We start from the raw sequence: 23,306 nt of genomic DNA, 5'->3' as shown, positions 1-23,306 counted from the left end.
TGTTAAGACTGGGCTGATTTAGCACCATTGATATCAATGCAACTTTAAAATAAAATTCAAATAATGTTATATAAGTGGGTTCTGGACTGGATTGTAAGGCTGCAAGATTCTCAGCTCACTAATTGTGTGGTGTTTTCTTGAAATCAATGGAACTTACTTCCAGGTAAGTGTGTTTTAGATAGGGTCTTGACATCTCACGTTCTGCATTTTTACCATTCAGTCTGGGAGATTTCTATGACTCAATTTATTTAGTGAGCATGTGCATTTCTTACGGAAATCTGTTTGGCATTTTATGGCGTCCGAACAAACCATTCCTCAAGCTTTGTGCGCAAGGGATATACAGATCTCTTAAGTCTACAACTTAAGATGTGTGACCCTAATTAAATGAGAACAGAGATTTGATTCTTTGCTTCACGGTTTTGCTGAAAGATTGCATAACCGAAACATGATGGATCTTCAATCCGTTTCACAGCAGCAAGACAGGAAAACACATTGCAATGTATAATCATACTGTGGTTTAACAATGTACTATTTAAACAACATTACAGAATCTGCAATAACATATGAAATAACAGCCAAAGTGATGATGTTAAAAACAGCAATTCATTTATTTTATTTCTGCTACCAACGTTTCCAGGATGTTGTTTTTTATATATGTAAATTTGCAGATTTAGAGTTATTTGGGTATGTTTGCTTTTTTTGTTTTCGCAAAATGTTGTTTTGGTTCTTTTTAACAGATACTGTCAGAAAAGCTGATGGTGAGCATTAGTGCAAATATTGCCAAAAGAAATATTCAAACGGCTGAAGACGGATGCTCCCAAACAGCAAACATGAAAAGCTAGATTCTTCTTTAAAGTCTCTCCATGTCTTCCTCTCTGCCTGGGTTCTTTCCTCTTTTTCTTCTTAATGCCATGTTGGAGTAGATCCTGCTTAGCCTCCAATCAACATTTCAAGCACTGGGATCATGTTTGATATTGTCAGATGGCCTGGAAAATTAAAAACCCAATTAAAGGCTCAGCACGAGGGTCAGCTCTTCTGCATATCAAAAGGCCTCCTCTGGCTATTCTGCTCAAATTGTATCTGTTAACAGCTCACTTTGCAGAAAGTGAAATAGCACAGCATTTATGAGTAATAAGTACCTTCCAGCTGATACATTTCAAACATAAACCACTTTCATGGCCCCGGCAAAAAGTACAAGTCATAATCAAATTGTCAATTTTTTCCTGTGAGATGCATAGATCTATTGTAACTGTGATTGTTAAAGAAGGAAATGCATTTTATTCACATGTTGGGAAAAAAGATGCACAATTTCCCTACAATTAAAGATTTTTTGTCACATTTTTACTGCCTTTCCTTTACATTTCTAAATAGTTACTATAATTGATTTTCGGGTTGCATTCATTTTTTTTTTCTTTTTGTAGAAGAATCATTTATAGTTTTTATGTAGTGGAAGAAATGGTTGAAGTGAATAGCATTTTTGTTTAGCTGGGGTATTAATGTTCACCCAAATGTTTATAATGTGAATGTGCAAAGCACTAAAAGCTTTCGAGCGAAATGCAAATTAGTAGAGCACTCAAATGACATTTTTAGAAGGAGTTTTCATCTGTCAATGTGGCATAATATTAAGTCAAACTAAAGTCACTACTTCAGCTACTGGCCATTTGAAAAAATTTCATAAGATACTAGGCTTGACAGAAAAGAAAACAAACTACATAAATATTTTTCATCATATTATATTAACCAAGCAGCTGCTTTAAGATTCCACAAGTTAGCATATAATGTCTCCCTTTAGAATATATTTTGAGTATATGCAGTGTCAAAAATCTAAATCCCTGGGTTTTGCATAATGCATTAAGGTCCACATCTGAGACAGGAAAGATTTTTCAAAGCAATGTCATGTGATGTAGTAGCACGAGCCCTGCTAAGGGGGGGAAATTCCAGGGAATTTTAGAAGTGGGAGGGAAGAAAATAATGCATTTTGTTACTTGGATTTGTACTGCAGGGTATTACGAGAAGCAATTTTTAAAAAAATATTTCTGTTTTAGTGTAATGTAAGTAGCTTAGATTCTCCTATTACATCGTGTGTGTGTGTGTGTGTGTGTGTGTGTGTGGTGTGTTTATATATAAAAAAGAAATATACACCTAAGACTGAAGTGACATTGAGGACTTAAGGGACATTGTGCTTTAGACAATGCAACATGCTCTGAAAATAGGTAGTCCCTTACATTCCGTGGACCTGTGATATTCTCTGAGAAACCTTCACATTCCAATTAGTAACCTCTTCTTGTTTGGGCTGGCTTGCTGGAATGAAGCAGGTAACTGATACTTTTAATGCAACGAAGTATTTTAGTAATTTATATTTAAATTGTCCTTTTATTCATGGGTGGTAATTTTCACACTTTTAAACACCTCTAGGCTCCTGGGTTAGGGCGCATACCTGCATGCATGTTTACCTGGAAGGAAACCACACTCAATTCAATGGGATTTAGGCTCAATTAAGTGTGCCTAGGCTTGCAGCTTGGCAGCCCAACCCAATAGTGTTTACTCAGCAGCAAGCCCCAGTGAGACATATCTAGTAACTTTCTCAGTGATCCAAAGCTGCATGGCCATGTACTGTATACACGGAATATCCCCTGATGCCAAACTGAATAGTGCAGCCCCTGAATTCGCACAGACATTCGTGTTTATATTAGAGCTCAGAGCGCTCGTGAAAGCTGCTGGATTCCTTCTGATCAATTCATGTGACGCATTGATATTTTTTGATCAATAGGACATGAGGCCACACACCCTTTTCAAAACCGTTTGTCACAGTTACAAAAATGAAGAGAGGCCTGTTCTGCCATGCTGAATATATTTTTTAAATATTAATTAATTAATTAATAACATGATCTTTCCAATGAAGTGTAGCATAAACAGGCTTCTTAATTTGGGACACGATTTGGAGGTAAAAAGACAATAGATTTGTGGGGTTTTTTAATATTTTTAAAAAAGGAAAGATAAACATTTCTAAATAAACTCTCCTCTGACGGCTTGATATAGTGCTTCTGAAAGTTTTTTTTTATAAAAAAAATTGCCATAATGGTACAGCAGAGATTTAGCTGTGTTTTATTCCTTTAAAAATAAAAAGTCTCCTGCAGTGCACCCCATCATGGCCACTTGGGAAATAATGGAATTGCTGATAGACCCCCTTAGCCAACATGACACTAGTGGGCGCCATCATAATAACTTCAGATAGGCTGCAACTTATTCCTATTAAAGGGCAGCATATTGCATATTAATAGACAATTTAAAATAATTACAGGCTTTAATATTTTTCGGGGAATGGTTGCTTGTCTCCTGAAAGTTTCACACTTCTTATAGAAAAGAAAGCAAATGCTTCTTCTTTTTTTCCCCCCTCCCAGAGAAACAATGTATAATAATATGTCAGTAAAGATTGAGCAATTTTGAGTAGTGATGGGTGAAAAGGACATTATGTTCTTTTTTTCTTGTCATGGTCTGTATTTTTCTGTCAGTTGGCAAAGGCTGCACTCAGCAAGAAGAAGCTAAAGACCTGCACTGAGAGACGTGAGGGTGACAGCTAACCTGACAGGTCAGAAGATGACTGCAGAATTAGCCTTACTTTAATTCTCACTAAAATTCACAGCTTCTGACGAGGAAATGGGAAAAAGAAATTTCCTTACACATTTTCTTTTCATTTCGTGTGCAGATTATACATATTCTGCTTCCATTAACAAGATGGAGATTGTGCTTTATGCAGCTCTATATTTAAGGGCAAAAGACCAAGAAGATGACAAGAATGACCCCTCTCTTGTCTTATGATCACTGCCAGTTTGACATGACACTAATTAGACTCCCTTAATCTAAACCCAGTTAGTTCTGCATGCTTGCAGCACAACCACTGCAAAACCCGAACATAAATTGCCTTGGGCCTTTGTCTTCACACACATGCACTTACACATACACATACACACACACACACACACACACACACACACACACACAAACTTACCTTATCATTCATAATCCAATCACAATATTCCTAATGTACAAGCGTTCAAAGAATTGCAATTCTCTTATTTCTAAAATCTCAATTGCCTCTGATTGTATAATAAAGGAAAGAATAGGCACTTGCATGTGTGTGTTTGGTCTAAATTGTCTCCCCGACCCATTGTTTTTGAAAATGCTGTGGATGAATTGAATATCTTGTGGGTGAACATATGTAGCATTTTCATGCAATGTCACTGTGCCAATTGATTAGATATTGTGTTTATGCAATGAACACAAAACCTGTTTTAAATGACCAGTCATTAAAAATAATTGCTATAGGGCAATGTTAATGTAGAATGATCTGTTCTGCCATAGCGTGAGACTATCATGAGCAAAGAAAACACAAGAATATTCAATATTCAATAGTGAAACAGAGGGGCCATGATCCAACATAGAACAGTCATGTTTGTCCATTGATGTAAATAAGCTGAAGCGTACCCAACTCGTGGCTTGTTGTTAAGCAAGAAAAAGGATAATTGGACGTTGAGGGGCGACCTGGTGATAGCACACGCCTGCAGTCTTTGCGATCTGAATTATTGTTTTTAATTTTAGAAGTTCATTGGTCATTCACACAGATTTCTGAGCCACAGTTTTATTTTATCACCCCAGGGAAACTGTTTTGGGATCGTAATGCAGTCTGAAGCTGCTGTTGCTGCATATGCTGAAGTCATCCCAAAATAGCTATTTGTACCCGAGTGCAAATGCAGTTTTTAGTAATGCAATCAAGTGTTAAGGAAAAGTGTGATTTACCAGTTCAGACTGACCTCAGCCCAGAAATGAGCAGCCTGGCGGACCAAGTTGCTATGGTCTCATGCTCACTTTCTAGAGCATGGATGGGAAACCTGTGCACTCCATCAGACCCAACTAGCATGGACATTGGTCAGGGATGATGGGAGTTTTAATCCAATAACATTTAGAGGGCCATAGGTTTACTCTCCCTGCTCTAAGGGGTCTCCTACATTGCTTTGTCTGACTGCTAGGTGCAGCTTTTAAAATAAATAGATAAAATCAATTAACAGTTTTGCAAAACTTTGGATTCCCACCCCCACTGCTTTCCATGATTATGGGAAAGGCTTGAATTGACCTATGAGGATGGTCCTGTAGAAGCAATGATGCTTGCTGGATTGTCCTTTGTAGCTGCCCATTGCTGCGGCATACAAAGCTGCATGCACAACTAAACTCATTGCTCACTGCTGCAAAGAACAGGACAATCAAACTATCCCAAAGCCATCAAGAGGAAAGCCTGGGTTGTACTAATCCTGCACGCTATATTTACTATGTGCCACTATTAACACATTTAGAAAGAGATTTTAATAGCTGCAGTTAGTCATCTGCCCTCGTTTTTTCCCTAAGTCTTCTTTAATATCAGTTCACTTTCGTTGGCTAGGGACCGGGTGGTAATGTGGTTATGAAACAAATAAATAGAAAGAACTTTCTGACAGTAAGAGCTGTTCAACCAGGGAATGGGAAGTTGTGAACTGGAGGTTTTAAAGCAGTGTTTGGATGGTCATCTGTGATGGATGTTTTAGTTGAGATCCCTGCGTTGCAGAAGGTTGGACCAGATGATCCTTGAGGGTCTACAGTTCTATGATTCTACGTCTTTGGATAAAGGGGGGGGGGAGAGTCAGAAATATTAGTCATTGACTTCAGCCTAGGGATGGGCGAGCAGAAGACCATTCATGCAGTCCAACATTCAAAGAAAGAAACCTCTCAAGGATGGATTCCAAGATTTAGCAGAATGCTCAAAGGAGCCTAATTTTCCTGGAAGTTGTTGGACTACAACCCATCATCCTTGACCATTGGCCATACAACATAAGGAGGCATCACATCTTAAATTTTTCAAGTTAATATTTAGTCCTTTCTGAGTTTTGATGCTACTAATTAGGTAAGAGGAAACATTTATGGGGGGGGGAATGTTTTTGCTTATTAAGTTTTTCATTGCCCTTTTCTGATGTAAACTGACCTCAACACTGGCCAACACAACATGAGCGCAGTGGTGGTTTGGCATCATGACTTTGTTGTGATGCGTTGCTACAAGTCTAAGGATACATACACAAAAATAAGTGTACTAGTTACCATGCTCCCATCTCTGCTATATATTTAAAGCAGTATTATGCCACTTTAAGCAGTCATGACTTTCCCTCAAAGAATCCTGGGGATTGTAGTTTGTTAAGAGTTCTGAGACTGTTAAAGGTAAAGAGTAAAGGGACCCCTGACCATTAGGTCCAGTCATGGCCGACTCTGGGGTTGTGGCACTCATCTCACTTTATTGGCCAAGGGAGCTGGCGTACAGCTTCCAGGTCATGTGGCCAGCATGAGTAAGCCGCTTCTGGCGAACCAGAGCAGCGCACGGAAACGGTGTTTACCTTCCCGCCAGAGCGGTACCTATTTATCTACTTGCACTTTGATGTGCTTTCGAACTGCTAGGTTGGCAGCAGCAGGGACAGAGCAATGGGAGCTCACCCCGCTGCGGGGATTCAAACCGCAACCTTCTGATCGGCAAGCCCTAGGCTCTGTGGTTTAACCCACAGCACCACCCGGAGACCCCTATTTACCTCACAGAGCTACAGATTTTGAAAGTGCCTTCACTTTTGTGCCTTCACAAAAGTCAATCCCTCTTCCCAGGGAACTCTGAGAGCTGTAGCTCTGTGTGGGACAGGGGTCTCCTAACAACTCCCAGCGCCCTTAACAAATCGTTCCCAGGATTTGGTGGGAGGGAGCCATGATTGTTGAAAGTGACATGATGCTGCTTTAAATGCACAGTGCAGATAGGGCCTCAGTTGTAACCCTCCTTTGTACTCTGTTTACTTCCCTTACCACACTGGCTGATCTTGGTGTCTTCAATTGCAGCAGCGCCCTGAGGGATACCAAAATTCAGCACTCTGCCTCTCACCTTCCATTCTCTATCATAGCTGTGCTGCCCCTTGTGGCGTCTCTGAGGCTCTGTGCCTGGTACGACTGAACGGGTCGCGTGACCCTAAAACATCCTCTGCTCACCATCACTTCCAAAACCCATGAGTGGAAAATGTCTGGACAGTATCTGTTGGGCTCTGTCTTTTTTAAATACTGGGGAGGAAAATTAAGAAATCATAAGAATGTAGAAGAGATGAAAAAGAATAGACATCAGCTGCCACAGGCATATATTTTAAATAAATGTTTGAATTAAAACCGTACAAATGGAGAACAAAGAGACAAAATGCATTTTGCAAACTAAACAGGCTCTGTATAAATTGAGACAAACCAAACCATGCTTCGGAAGTTATTGAAGAGTCCTAAATTCTTCATTACGCCACTGACTGTTAGCTTGTAGAATTCTAGAAATGCACCCTGCAGTTTGCACTAATTGGTGGGAAAAGGAGGTTCTGTGTCAAAGGCAACTAATTGTTTGATGGGAATAGCAAGCTTTCACATTCATATATACCACACCACTATATCACATCATTTTTTTGCATTCAGGGATTTATAAGGAGGTGTTATATTGTGCCACAGTTAATTGTAATGAGTTTATGGGCTCTGGTGCCCATATACATCTTGTTTACACATGGGCAAGGTGATGTTACCAGTGAAAGGGCCTCTAAATGAGACTGTTGGGCATTTAACTAAAGACTTGCATTCTGCATAAGCAGCATACATAAAAGTGTATATTATGCAGATTTTTGAAACCTGTGTCTTCAGGAAGACACTGTTTTGACCATAATGCATTCTGTCATGTGAGATAAAATGCAGGGAGCATTTACATTTCTCCCACTCAGTAAGCTTCTACCACACGGCTTGCATTTTTCTCACATCAATAGACATCTTTTTAAACATTATATTTGTGTCTGTCTCTCTTGATGGCAAATAAAATTCAATAAATAAAATTCCTTATGATAAATAATGCTAGATTTACAAAGTGGCTTTGATAAAGTGTGCTTGGTTTCAGGAGCGATTTGTTAAAAACAAATAAATTTAACAAGACATGCACACAAGCTCAAAATGTATTAATAGGTTGTAGATGATGCACAATAACATAATGACCCAAAAGACCATTTGCACAGTTGTTCACTCTGCTTAACTTACTGCCAAATCAGACAATTATTCAACAGAACCTGGGCCTGTTAGCTATGCAGAGCAGATCTTCGTCTGGCTGCTGGGTTATCAAACCAGTAGCTTTTGTGGATCTTCAATACGACAATGGGGCACGCTAGCATCAAAAACATCAAATATAATGTGGCATGCAGAACAGACATTACAGGACATTAAACATTGGTACCGATTATAAACCACACTGTGTACTGTGGTAAAAATGCATAGTAATTCACAGTGGTCCCAATCCTTCTACCTTTTAGAAAACAAAAAACAAAAGAAATAATTTCTGGTATCATGTAAATGCACATAGTTTTATTTGATATTCTCATGTTATATGCAACATACTGCACATATATATTAAGCACTTGAGGCCAGTTCACACTATCAAACTGAAAAGGCTAATAGTTCTTAAGTCAAAATTAGGAAACCATACTAAAAATCTAACAGATGAAATCACCTGAAGATTTAGGATTAATTTGTCAACTCTTTCCTTAAAATCCAGTACGGCTTTTTACCATCTTTGTGCCAAGTCCTGCTTAGACTAGCCTGATTATTTTACTAGACTTTTAACAGAATATTTTCCCTAGCCTATTAACAGACTTCTATTATCTTAAAGGTAAAGGTAAAGGTACCCCTGCCCGTACGGGCCAGTCTTGACAGACTCTGGGGTTGTGCGCCCATCTCACTTAAGAAGCCAGGGGCCAGCGCTGTCCGGAGACACTTCCGGGTCACGTGGCCAGCGTGACATCGCTGCTCTGGCGAGCCAGAGCCGCACACGGAAACGCCGTTTACCTTCCCGCTGGTAAGCGGTCCCTATTTATCTACTTGCACCCGGAGGTGCTTTCGAACTGCTAGGTTGGCAGGCGCTGGGACCGAGCAGCGGGAGCGCACCCCGCCGCAGGGATTCGAACCGCCGACCTTTCGATCGGCAAGTCCTAGGCGCTGAGGCTTTAACCCACAGCGCCACCTGCGTCCCTTCTATTATCTTAGTGGGTTATATTAATGGACTGTGGGTTGGTTGGTTTTTTAAAGACATCTACTGAATGTACTGATAGAGGGACTGGTCTCTTCCTCTTACCTATCAACTGTGTTTTCCCAGTGGCCATGGAGAAAAGGACTTGCCTTCCTCCATGGCAAGCATGAAAGCCAAGTGATACGTCCCTCCCTTACCATCTTCCTCACTCGCCTGGTTGGGATTCCGTGCCCTTGCCTGGTGACCAGATGAGTAGTTAAATGCAAGCCAAGTATTCATTAACCCTTGATCTCCAGATGCTGGTGGACTACAATTCCTACCATCTTCAGCCAGCTCAGCCAAGGGACATGGATGATGGGAGCTATAGACCTATATCAGTGTCCAAAGGAAACAAAATATGGGAATAACTTTTTCCGAATAGGAAAGTTTCAGATTTGAATTTCTACTGAAATGAGGCTGCATTTTAATGTTGTATTTTAATCCTGTTTTGAAATTGTATTTTAATCAATTGTTTTTATACCTGGTGTTAGCTGCCCTGAGCCCAGCCTTGGCTGGGAAAAGTGGGGTATAAATAAAATTTATCATCATCATCATCAAAGCACAAGTACTTTGGTGAAGGTTGGTGTGGGGACTGTGATTCAGTCCATTTCCTTTATAAAGAGAAACAAATGGAAATGCTAGGTTCAAATTCCCTTTGGTTTAAGAACGAGCAATGTCTTCTGCTCATTCCCTCATGCTCCAAAACCAAGGAAACAGGAAGTTGTGTTTCCAGCCTCAACTTGTGCACCACGAGAGAGCAAAGACACTGGCCAGGAACCTGAGGCCCTTGGGACCATCCCAGGCCACAGCCTCACAGCCTTGCTCCACGCTCTCCTGAAGTGCTTTTGCCTGGATGCAATGTGTTATTTATGGAGTGGTGACCATGCCTCCGGCTTACCTGAGCAGAGGAAAGAGAGGTAGCAATGCATGTGCGATCTCAATAGGCAGGGATTTCCAAAGTGCAGGCACTGCCTCACTAAATGAGTTCTTAGAAATGCAGAATGGGCATTATGTGGTACCTGTAGCAGTGCCAATTCCGCTGATCGAAGCAATCGAGTGGGCACACATGGAGTAAATCAATCTCATAGGTGGGTGCACTCTTCCCACCTTAGATCAAATCTATGCTGCCAGGTGCCATAAGAAAGCGTCAGAGATAGCACATGATAGTATGCACCCCCGGAAATGAAGGCAGCTTCTGCCTTCTGGAAGAAGGTATAGGGTTATAAAGGCCAGGACTAGCCGCCTGAGAAACAGTTTTTACGCTAATGCAATTCTGGTTCTAAACGCAGCATAAGGGGTCTCTGTAGTATAGTGTATTTTAAAATTGGGTTTTAGAGTTCTTAGGGGTTTTTGAATGTTTTATGTAGTTTTTATGTAGTTTTATGTAGTTTTTATGTAGTTTTGTGGTAGTTCATTGGTAGTTCATTGTTCCGCAAGGGACAATGACAATAAAGATATCGTAATCGTAATCGTAATCGTAATCATAGGTAAACTGGTCCCAAGTTGTTAAGGGCTTTGTATGCTAATAGTAACACCTTGATGTTGCTAACAAAATGGGTACAATTAGCACGGTCCCAATTAGTTAAGGCATGCCCAAGCCTTCGGGTGAAATTTTTGCATAGCCTTTTAGAGTAACCGAGGGTTGTTTATAAGCTTCTTTCAAACTGGGGGAGGAAACGTCCTCCAAATGGTTAAGGCTTTTAAAGGCCACCCAAGAAGAACAAAGTTGGTACACTCGTGGCACACTCACACTAATTACTAAAGAAGAAGTCAGAATATTTCTGCACCAGTCACAACCTGATATTTGCCTCATAAGGCAGGCCTTCATTCCAGCACAGAACATCACAAAACCCACATGTGATGGAATGTTGGTCTCTGTGAGTGTTGTTGGATTGGAGGGAGAGAGACTTCTAGCTGCAGCATGGAAGTCATAGCTGGGCTTACAAACTCTTGCTTTGCGGAAGAACCAATGCCCTCCTTGCCAACGTAAGCATTGAAAGATGGATTACTGAAAGCTGGGGCTCAGGATCAGGCCAGGGTATAAATGATTTAAATTGATACTTATGCTTTTAAAAAAAGCAGTTCAAAATATAATTACTTTTTGAAATCTGCAGGTATCCAAATTTCTACAGGTATCCAAACTTGCTAGAAAACCAGCAGCTTCTTTGTCATGTAATCTATTTAAAACTCTCTCCCCAACTTGGTGGATTCCAGATGTTTTGCACTACAACAGAGCCAGGCTGGCTGGCTGGTGCTGATGTGAGCTGTGGTCCAAAACATCTGGAGGGCACCAGGTTGGGGAAGATTGGTTTAGAAGATTTGTTAATACTACTAAAAGTGTTCTGCCTCCCACCCTTCTGCTGACATCTTTGCGAAAACAGTGTACTACTTGCTGTTGCCATATAAATGGTTAAAACATTGAAATGCATTGAAGAACTTATATGCTAACACATCAGCCCAGTTATAATTTGGAGACAATGAATAATATATTTCAGACAAAGTGAAGGCAGCTATAGAATTAAACTAAAATAGAAAAATTACGCCCACAAGGCATTTAAATTTAGGAGCTGAATAAGTTATTCACACATTAAAAGGTTCATATATTTCAAAGAAAGCATTAAAAAGTTTCTTTCTAAGGAAAAAAACTGAGAAACTAACAAAAACTAGGATAATTCTAAACAAGGCCAAAGCTGGGATGGAAACTTATTTAACAGAGCAAACTTATGCGTGCTTCCTTAGAAACAAGTACCACACTATTCAGTGAAAGTTACTCCCAGGTAAGCATTCATAAAGTCTTATAAAAGCTGCAATTATATATCCCCTTATTCACTTGATGAAATGCTTGTTAATTGTTGTGACTGCAAGGCCAGCTGTTTTGTACCTATAAGTGCAGCAGTTCTTTCATGTGAACTCCTTACTATCAGTAAAGCTGTGCTGTGAAATATTTGCTGCCATTGGTGGGAACATCCACTTGATGAGTCGTTTTTCCTCTGATATACTTTGTGCCCAACAAACAGCTGCTCTGGAGGACTGGAGCAGCATGAGATTCTCTGCTGACTCTCAGTTCTGTCTGTGAACAGAAGGAGCCCTTCCATTTGTAGAAGCCTAGTCAGGATCAAAAGCAATGTGACGCAACCAGCTACCCTTTTGTTTAGTATCTTCTGCACCTTCCTTTGCTTCATAATGTAAATGTTTTATGTGGCAACAATAGCATGGGGGGCAACACATTTGGGCCCCTGTGGAGGCCCACACCTGAGCAAGAGGCCTACTGTCAATAGGATATCCTACTTTAGAGGACCATCCTCAGGTAGAAGGATTGCCTAGTCCAAGGGTGGATCTAAACATGGGGGGGTGGGGGATGACGACGCTATAAATAAGCCAGAAATTAAATCATTATAACAAAAGAAAAAAACGCTATGGAAAATTGCATAGAATTTTGTTTTGCTCTCTAGCGCCATCTGGTGTTGCATGCTTATAACGCATTCAAAACACTGTTTTTTGACTAACGTACCTGAGTCCCAAGTCTAGTTTAAAATAAAGGACCATATCAAGAGGGAACAGCTGGGGCTTTGGAGCTGCCCATCAACAGTTAGGAGAGACTGCCCTCCCCTGAGGCATGTTGAGGCAGCCCCCTTGGGTGCTGCCACACAACCCAAATAAGGGAGGCTGCAGTGGCAGGGCGTGGCACCTTCCCCTTTCTCCTCAGGTGGCAAAATGGGCTAGGCTGTCCCTGACAGCATCTGGAGCAGACTGAGCAGACACACAGGTGTTGTATTGTATTCTATTTAAAGTAGAATCATGATTTCAAAATTTGCATCTATACCTAAACAATAGCATGTGCATATTTTATGCAAATCTCTGACTTCATTTGTCCTCTTTTTTGATGATGCATTTCCACTGTTTAAGTGTCATGTAAGTGGTCACCCTTAAAAGCAGGGGCTGTTGGCCTTTTTCAGCCCAGCAGCTGCATCAACAGTTGACGCTGCCCGTCCCCCTGGAAATCATGCAAAATTGGCAGTGGCCAAATTACACTCGTGCACACACATGCCGCCACCATGCATATATGAACTTGCATGAGGGCAGGAACAATAAATGCTGCTAAGACAACAGCCAATGTACCAAGAATGGGAGCCCTTTTCACATTCTCCTAAAGCCTTACCTTGGAAGGGGCAGAGAGAGAGGGAGAGAGAGAGTAACCTCTGTGTACATAAACAGACAGAGACGTGTCAGGCGACCAGTGTAGATACCCCCTTCCTCTGCTCATCAGATCAGCCTGATGTATGGCTGGAGAGGCAGATCACATCTACATCATCATGCTGGGGCTTAGCATTGTGAGGATGGGGCTATACCTGGATATTTTATTTTATTTTTAAAAAGGAAGATGGCACAGAGGCCCAATTGTTGGGGAGCAGGTCTTGAAAGACCTACACCCAGTACATTTCCGAGCACAGTTCAAAGTGTTGATGCTGACCTTTAAAGCCCTAAACGGCCTCGGTCCAGTGTACCTGAAGGAGCGTCTCCACCCCCATCGTTCTACCCGGACACCGAGGTCCAGTGGCAAGGGACTTCTGGCGGTTCCCTCACTGCGAGAAGCCAAGTTACAGGGAACCAGGCAGAGGGCCTTCTCGGTAGTGGCACCCGCCCTGTGGAACTCCCTCCCACCAGATGTCAAAGAGAAAAACAACTACCAGGCTTTTAGAAGACATCTGAAGGCAGCCCTGTTTAGGGAAGCTTTTAATGTTTAATAGATTATTGTATTTTAATATTCTGTTGGACGCCGCCCAGAGTGGCTGGGGAAACCCAGCCAGATGGGCGGGGTATAAATAATAAATTATTATTATATTATTATAAAGAGTTCAGCAGACTCGATAAGGCCCATTGGTCATGGGTTTGCCACTCCTTTACTAAATCCTTTCACCCTGCTGCTTCTTTTCATTGCCACCACTTCCTGTTCAGTTGTCCCTTCTAGGCAACTAAGGGGGAAAGAAGAAGAGCCACCAGCCTCTGGGAAGGTTACACCCAAAGGAAAGGGGAAAGCAAATGGAGTAGCAAAAAGGAAGTCAACCTAGGAAGGGTATTTTGTTCAGAACCTCCCAAACTATCTAGATATTGTTTGCCACATTGGGAATGTGGCTTTTTCATTCTATTTTTTAATCTATTTATTCTGTCTATTTCTTCCAAGGAGCTCAAGGGGGGTATACATATTTATCCCCCTCATTTTATCCTCACAACAACCCTGTAAGGTAGGTTAGGCTGACAGGCAGGGACTGGCCCAAGGTCACCCAGTGAGCTTCATGGCTGACTGTGCATTTGAACCCTGGACTCCCAGGTCGTAGCCCAACTCTCTAACCACTATGCCACACTGTCTCTCTAGACCTGACAATCTCACTTCTTCCCAGATGCCTTTGCTGAAATGTGCTCACACAGAAATCGGTGGGACTTTAACAACATAATCTAGTTCATGACTTTGTTGTTGTTGTTTAGTCATTTAGTCGTGTCCAACTCTTCATGACCCCATGGACCAGAGCACGCCAGGCACTCGTGTCTTCCACTGCCTCCCGCAGTTTAGTCAAACTCATGCTGGTAGCTTCAAGAACACTATCCAACCATCTCATCCTCTGTCGTCCCCTTCTCCTTGTGCCCTCCATCTTTCCCAACATCAGGGTCTTTTCCAGGGAGTCTTCTCTTCTCCTGAGGTGGCCAAAGTATTGGAGTCTCAGCTTCAGGATCTGTCCTTCCAGTGAGCACTCAGGGCTGATTTCCTTAAGAATGGAGAGGTTTGATCATCTTGCAGTCCATGGGACTCTCAAGAGTCTCCTCCAGCACCATAATTCAAAAGCATCAATTCTTCAGCAATCAGCCTTCTTTATGGTCCAGCTCTCACTTCCATACATCATTACTGGGAAAACCATAGCTTTAACTATACGGACCTTTGTTGGCAAGGTGATGTCTCTGCTTTTTAAGATGCTGTTCATGACTACTCAGAAGTAATTTGTTTTGAGTTCAATGGTTTTTACTTGCAGGTCAGTGTGTATAGGATTGTGGCATAAACTGGCTACTTGGGCTGGATAATGTCTCTTTTTTTCCTTTACATGCCCATAACCTATTATATTTTGCTAGCTGTTTGCTTCCCCCGCCCCCCAGTAAGCATATCCCCCATTATTTATTTCATTCCTCGATTTAATATTTCCCTGATTTCCTTCTGTGGAAATTCCTCCCCACTTGGAGGATGACAATGAAGATTAAACTCTCAGCGTGGGTCTCCTTCAGAAGCCCTGCCGAGCATAAGGAAGCCATTGTTTTTCCACAGCAGCCGTTTGTTATAATTCTCGCCTTCCAAAATCTGCACCACTGTAATTTGGTACTGCCTTATAATTAAATCTGTGATTTCACATTAACTGAAATCAGCCATTTGGAGAAAATATGCAAGACTCATTCACTGGCCTTTCTGAATCTCTTTTTCACAATTGCAAACTCCTGGTCAAACAAATTAAATTACCGCAGCAATATGTAACTCATTTTATGCAAATTAAGGTATTAATGTTCTGAATCATATCCATGAGAATCATCTGTGGGTATTTTATTTACCCTTGTAGCTTTCTGCCTTCAGTGCTTCTATGAAACAGCAAAACTGATGCTTAATTTCTGAAAAACTAATTTGACTGGTGTTAACTTTTGGTGTATAAAAGAATATCTACGTAAATATTTTTTGACATTCTATACTTTTCAGAAGCTGCTATCTGCATACCATAATAGACAACATCAGTTGCTTGTATTCTGCAGCACACTTTTCATCTTTTCTCATCAGTGATGGGTGCATGATTACTATAAATAATTAATTTGATTGTTTGTTTATTTTCAAGTATTTTTATCTTGCATAGATATAGATATAGATATAGATATGAATGATACTATGATAACCAATACTGCTAGCAAAATCAAAACCAATCAAAAATCACAATTTGTTCTAGAATTACACTAATACATTTAAAATAATTAAAAGCACTATGGTGGGTACATAATAATTTAAAACAACAATTAAGCAGCAGCAATGAAATAAATATCAATGACAGACCATTAGGGGAGCAATCCTACAGCCAGGGTTTGGATGGCTGAAGGGCATCTGGAAGGTGGCAGAGAGGGAGGCCCCTGGTTGGGGGGCACTCCATGTACCCCTGCAGAAAGGACATGGGCATACTGCCACCAGTGTACTGCCACCAGGAGAAACTGGGCACTCTGGCGGGGGTGGGGGTGGGTTGCTTCATTGCCCCAACATGTCCCAAAACAGGCCTGGAGCTTGCATTAATTTCTTCTCAGGGGCCACATACATTCTCCAAGGGGACAAAAACACAGAGAGAAGCTTTGGCAGAGTTTAGCAAGCTGGCAGAGTTTAGGAAGTAGTGTAGACCCACTATGGAGTCCCACCCACCATTGCTACCATAGGATGGATGTATACATTTTCATAACACCCCAAAGTCCTCTTACATAAAGGGTCTTTGTCTTTCTTCAGAAGGCCAAAAGCATGGAAAAGGAGGACAGGTGGACCTTCCAGAGAAGAGAGCTCAAGAGCCTGTGGGCAACCACTGAAACCACTTTCTTGTCTAACCATCTGCCCCAAATCAGATGTGGAAGAACCTCTGATTTCTAAGTCCTCAGGCATATGCCTATTGGAACAGGCAGGCCTTCAAGTATCCCAGGCTATTTACGGTTCTAAAGGTTGATAGCAGCATTATGAATTATGCCTGGAAAAAATGGAAGATAGTACCATTACTGGTCACAGTAGATAATATTGGGCTATGTGGACTAGTATAAGGCAGTTACAAGTGGACCAGATCAGAGATGGGTAACCTGTGGTCCTCCAGGTGTTGTTGGATTCCAGCTCCCATCCTCCTTTACCACTGACCATGCTGACTATAGAATTTAAAAAATGAAAATAAGAAAACCAACAAAACCAACTCAAACTGCAGCAGATGCTGGCAGAGATTCAGCACCTTTGGCTATGGACCTGTAGGCAGATTGTACTTATTGCTACAGGGTTTTTTTTAAAAGTTTATGATTGTTTAAGCTATTTTGTTGGTGCTTTTAGCAGTCTTTAATTGGTTTGATGGTATGCTTTATTGTTTTATAACTAGTGATTCCAAGGCTGTTTATTTAATATATGGAACCCCACCCTGTATTTTACCTGGTTTTTAATACAATACTATTTGCTTCATAGATCCAGGTGTGGTCTGGTAGGGGAGCTCTGTGTATACTAGTGGATTTCCCTCTTGCCTTAAACTACATGAACAGAGGTGGGAAAATCACTACCCAGTTTCTCAGTACCAATAAACTGATTCATATTCTCTGTATGAATAGGGTAATGAGCTGCAAAATCCCCATTTTCTGTGGCATCACATATCCACCTTGGTCTTATGAATCTTCACCAGAAAAGCAGGCAGCTGTGGATAAAAGAAAGAAATGGTAAAATGGCACTTTTCAGCAATCAAAATGATCTTCAAAAGAGAACTACGAAATAGTCTATGGAAGTCACACTCTTGCTAAGAGATGTAAACCATATCATTTGTGTGAAAGCGGTGTCAAATTAGGGGATTCCCAAAGTATTTCTCCAGCCATGATAAATATCCCATCACAGGAGGAAGGCCCAAAGATAGTTCTGTGGTTATTGTTCCCCTTTGTCCTGTCCAAGCCAAGACATTTGGCCTCTTAAGGCAAAACAGAAAATGGCGTGCGTCCCCCATCACTATCACCTGCACCACCACCTGAGGCAACAGGAGGTGACCCAGAGAAGTTCCAGCATGCTGAAGACTGCAGAGGATAGAGAAAGGAGGCTGGAGAGCAGTAGACAGTGACAGACAGCCCTGCTCTTCCCAAGCATCAGCCATGGGTGATAAGTGCTGGAGGCAGTGAGCAGTGTGCTCCTTTGGGGGTCTGGATCTGCTATCCCTCCCACCTGACCCCAGCCTGCTGCCAGAGGTGACTGCCTCACTGAGGCCAAGCGGTCCAGTCCCTACTCCAGGCTGACCAACCATTTTCAGCCTGAGGGTCAGGTTCCAATCTAGGCAACTTTCTGGGAGCCACAGAAATGTGTCGGTGGTGGCCAGAGGCAAAACTGGGTGGAGGAACCAATGCAAATATTTCCTTTGCACCACAGGCTAGTTTCTACACATATCCATGCACCCTTCTCTATCCTCCATGCAAGTAAGAGGCAGAGTTTAAGGATACATTCTAGGCAGACAAAAACCCTGGAAAAGGGTGGGATGCAAGGTCAGAGAGGGTTGACCTGGAGAAGGTTGTGGCTGGGGAAGGTCTGTGGTGTGGGCAGACTCGTGGAGAGCACTTTTGGCCACTGGACCTGAGGTTCCCCCTGCGACATTTGATAACACAAAGCTAACTTTTTCAGCACCAGGCACAACAATATGCTAGTCAAACAGCCCAAAGATTGATATGTTTATCCCTTGGAATTGTGGAATTTGCAAACATAAAGAATTTGAAACAAATTATTAGAATGTGATCCTGCCCCCCTCCGGGAGCCTTGAAATCAACAATTCATTCGTAACCTTCACTGTTCATGGCAGTAATCATGCATTCCTCGTATTATTATATTTTTATGGAACTCCTAATTGTCATTAGTATCACTGCGAAGTTAAACCAACTTTTACAGATGAGACCTGCCTTTCCGATAGCAGCTGTGACATATATCTCACCAAAGGAACTTTTTGTGAAATCATTGCAAAATGAACCTCTTTGACTGTATTTAAAAAAAAAAAAAAAAAAAACAGACAAAGGGAGAGAACAGTCAGCCTGAGATTTACACCTGATTTGTGTTATAGTAATCTTTGAAATTAAGAAGTGTATCCTTGCATTTCATTAAATTCCAGCTAATGAGATAACTGTCTTTTCCAAGGAGGGAGTGATGAAGTACTCATGCCATAAAGCATAAATTAATGCTGCAAGGTTAAACACTGGAACTAACTCATGTTTCAACAAAGGCCCCTACCAGCAGTTAAATTAACTGACATAAATACCATAAAATCTGTCTTTATTTTAGTCTCAGATGATGCTTCTTTTTACACCCCTGCTTTCAGTTTGTATAACTCATTTTTGCACATTACTGCATGCACCATTTGCCATTTAAAGAATCAGCTACAACTGGGGGGAAATTGAGGAATCAAGTGTTCAGGGAGGGGGAACCAACGGGTATAAGGGATACCTTTTCCAATACTCATAACAGCACTAGCATTCTTCTTCTTCTTCTTTTAATGCAACAGTAGACAAGTGCACTTCAAAGAAAAGGACAATTATGGGAAAGCCAAATCCAAGAAGTCTACTTTTTCAGGGATTTTGATAGACATCTTGAAAAAAAAATGATAAAGAAAACCTGTGGTGATAATAGGTTTGATATATATATTCTAGCAAAAATTATATCACATTAATGAGGTGGCTTAAAGGGCTCATGCATTTTGTAGGAGGCATTTCAATGTATTAGTATAATTAGCAGTGATGAGAAAACTGTTTGGAACTGAATTACCTCTCATGAGTTCATTTGAGCTATATGAAATTACACCATGCAAGAAGGAAAATTATGGAGCCATCCAGAGAGAGTTCATGCCTGATTTGATCATAGCCACTAATTGGATGATCATTTTCCTAAAGCTTTTCAAATGGTTGACAGCTTTCTGCCTCTCGTTTTTTTTTAATGGACTGGGTCTTTATTTCTTGTTCTAAGCAACCAAACATACGCTTGTGTGCGATTTTGGTATTTCTACAGAGACCTACAGGTGTAATTGTCACAATCTGAGCAACCTTTGTCCCTTAATTAGCTGCTTTTGGGGAACCCCTAATGAGAGTTGCTGTTCTTGTTAACAATCTTAGAGAATACCTGATGGGTAAAACTCTCCAAAGTCTGAGGCATGTCAGCAGACACCATATGACAGCAATTTAATGAAGTTAAAAACTGCCCTGATTCAGATCGCTGGAGTAGCATCTGTGTTGTATAGTTTTTGATTCCTGTTAGTCTATTTAAATCACGCATACACACACACACACATCCATGAACTGAGTGTTCCGGTGAAGGATAACAGAAAGGTGAAGGATACAGAAAGGAGAGCTTATTAATGGAAATATTTTATGAGCTCTATTTCTGCACCTCCTAATATCCAATACCACAGAGGGAATTGAAACTGTGGTACCCTTCAGATAATTTACTTTAAATGGAAAGCATTATCTATGTAAAATCTGGCAAACGGATGGCTAAATATTTCATAGAATCATAGAATCATAGAGTTGGAAGAGACCACAAGGGCCATCGAGTCCAACCCCCTGCCAAGCAGGAAACACCATCAGAGCACTCCTGACATATGGTTGTCAAGCCTCTGCTTAAAGACCTCCAAAGAAGGAGACTCCACCACACTCCTTGTCAGCAAATTTGGTTCATTTCCCATTTTCGTATATGCATATACATATGAATCCTTTGTAATATTTTGGGATTGGGATCTTTGGCGGCTTCTGATATATATATATAGATAGAAAGATAGTCATTTTCTTTCTTTTATCGCAAGCATATTGCAACCAGATTCAGGGTTGGTGTCATCCTGAGTGGAAATCATTATTACCTAAAAATAGTACTTTCACAAAGAGAGGGTTTGACCCAGAAAGCCATGAAGGAAAATCACTTTAGAGAACAAAGTGCTATCTAGTTGTTGTGCTCCCCCTTCCCTGTCCCCCTGCCTTGTACCAAAAGATGCTGCATTCCTGCAAAAAGAAGGCTTCATGGTTGAACATTCATCTCTGTTAAAGATACCATGTAGAAGCTGAAAAGATTTAGGGCAACACTCACGTGAACTTTTAAAATTCGTTCATTCTTCTACACCTGTTACAATAGTGCTAGGCAACTAATTCAGATTACTTAAATGTCCTCTACGTGAAGCTGCCCTTAAAGATGGTCTGATGAGTGCAAAATGCAGAATGTAGCAACTAAAATTTCACAACACCCCTGTTTCTCAACACTGCCTATTTGTTTTCCTTTTAAGGTGCTGGTATCAAGCTGTGATCAGGACACAGGTGGCACTGTGGTGTAAAACTCTGAGCCTTGGGTTTGCCGATTGGAAGGTTGGTGGTTCGAATCCCCGCGACGGGGTGAACTCCCGTTGCTTGGTCCCAGCTCCTGCCAACCTAGCAGTTCGAAAGCATGTCAAAGTGCAAGTAAATAAATAGGTACCACTCCAGCGGGAAGGTAAACGGCATTTCTGTGCGCTGCTCTGGTTTCGCCAGAAGCAGCTTAGTCATGTTGGCCACATGACCCGGACAAACATCAGCTCCCTCTGCCAGTAAAGCGAGATGAGTGCCGCAACCCCAGAGTCGTCCGCAACTGAACTTAACTGTCAGGGGTCCTTTACCTTTTTTATCAAGCTGTGGAGTTTAGGAATGGGCTACCTAAAGCACTGTCTACATCTATTGACATCCAAGCCCCTTCTCTCAGAATAGTAGAGTTGGAAGGGATCCTGAGGATCATCTACTCCAAATCCCTGCAGTACAGGAATCTGAACATGACAAATGGCCATACAAACTCCAATTAAAACCCTCTGAGGAAGGAGAGTCCACCAGCACCTCTGGTGGAAATCTGTTCCACTGTTGAAAAGCGTTTACTGCCAGAAAGTTCCTCCAGAGTCGGAATCTCTGTCCTAGTTGAACCATACACTCATATGCTACTCACAAGTAATGTCGAATGAGTGTACAGTTTGTTTAGCCGTGTATACAGTGTATACAGTAGCTGAGCTGTACAAATCAACAAGTGATTCACACAAACACTCAGACATGTGTAGAGGCAGTTTGTACCCATTATTTTCTGCATAATGTCACCGGCTCCCTTGGCCAGTAAAGCGAGATGAGTGCTGCAACCCCAGAGTCGTCCACGACTGGACCTAATGGTCAGGGGTCCCTTTACCCTTTACCTTTACTTAGGGCACCCACAAAGACTTTTTAATTGTTATTTTAAATGGTTTTCTTTTTCAGATAATTTAATGGTGCTATGATTTAACAAACATTTTCATCTGCTTCTGCTATATTTTAATGGTATGTATGCATGTTAATGTTAACATTGCTTATTTATTACCGTATTTTTCACTCTATAAGATGCACCAGACCACAAGACGCACCTAGTTTTTGGAGGAGGAAAAGCCAGAAGCCAGAACAGCAAGAGGGATCGCTGTGCAGTGAAAGCAGTGATCCCTCTTGCTGTTCTGGCTTCTGGGATAGCTGCGCAGCCTGCATTCGCTCCATAAGACGCACACACATTCCCCCTTCCTTTTTAGGAGGGAAAAAGTGAGTCTTATAGAGCAAAAAATACGGTAATTTTTTAATATTGCCTTTCTGCAAAGACATCTAAGGCGATTTGCACCTTAAAATATTAACACATAGAAACACTACAAAATAGTCTCAGGCTCACTTTTGGAGCATGATGGAACGTTGGCTCCCTGGCCTGAGTGTCTCTACTTCCACTTCAAAGGATACATGGAATTATAGAATGCAGAAGAATTAAGTTACAGTGTGGATTTGTTTTGTTTTCTTGCATACATACATAGTGTTTACATCATGCTTTGAATTAAAATACACTATTCTGAGCTTTTCTAGAGTTAATTGTCACCCTTAATAACATATGCATGCCACACTTAATACAGTTGCGAGCAGATCTGAGAACAAAGGATGCAATGCAGTTACCCAAAGGGGCGACAGATGTAAAAAGAACTGCTGGATACTTTTGGTTATCTGCATGAAACGCAAGATAGAAGGCTGCCAACTGGGAACATAACATACCTTGTGACAGGACAGCATGTCACTGGCTATAAGATATCAATAACACTCATCCAAGTAACTTCCAAGTGTATTTCATCAGTATAATGTGATATCATTGCCCGTGATAAAAATTATGGTCTTCTTAAACCATGACCTCATACTAGAGGTAGCAATCTGAAACTTCCTCTAGTAATTAATCAGGTTCATAGTAATATGGCAGAAACCTGGCAACAAACTGCACTGGGTCTGAAAACCTTGCCACTGCATTATATACATTCATACGACAACTTCACACCAGCTAGGTTAAAAAATAAAATATATGAACTGGCTTTCTCTAAATACAAACAAAGCCTGCTGTGTTTGCTGTGCAATGTTTCAGCTAAATGAA

The 23,306-nt window shown here is 41.3% G+C and overlaps 1 long non-coding RNA gene across 3 annotated transcripts; it reads right to left on the bottom strand.

The window, feature by feature from the left end:
- Positions 1-628: 628 nt before the first annotated feature.
- LOC307211502 lies at positions 629-14,097 on the bottom strand. 3 transcript variants are annotated; one of them, XR_013836481.1, is made up of 4 exons: positions 14,046-14,066; positions 13,287-13,326; positions 6,941-7,113; positions 629-986 (listed from the first exon to the last, which is right to left on the bottom strand). It is a non-coding gene; the product is annotated as an uncharacterized lncRNA (long non-coding RNA). The 3 variants fall into 3 exon arrangements; XR_013836480.1 differs by lacking the exon at positions 13,287-13,326 and having other exon boundaries at positions 14,046-14,097; XR_013836482.1 differs by lacking the exons at positions 13,287-13,326; positions 14,046-14,066 and adding an exon at positions 9,286-9,452.
- Positions 14,098-23,306: the final 9,209 nt, after the last annotated feature.

This window comes from Podarcis cretensis (assembly GCF_951804945.1).
Source record: "Podarcis cretensis genome assembly, chromosome: 1".
Classification (NCBI taxonomy): domain Eukaryota; kingdom Metazoa; phylum Chordata; class Lepidosauria; order Squamata; family Lacertidae; genus Podarcis; species Podarcis cretensis.
The sequence above is the reverse complement of the archived record's forward strand: the minus strand, read 5'-3'. Positions and strand labels throughout refer to the sequence as shown.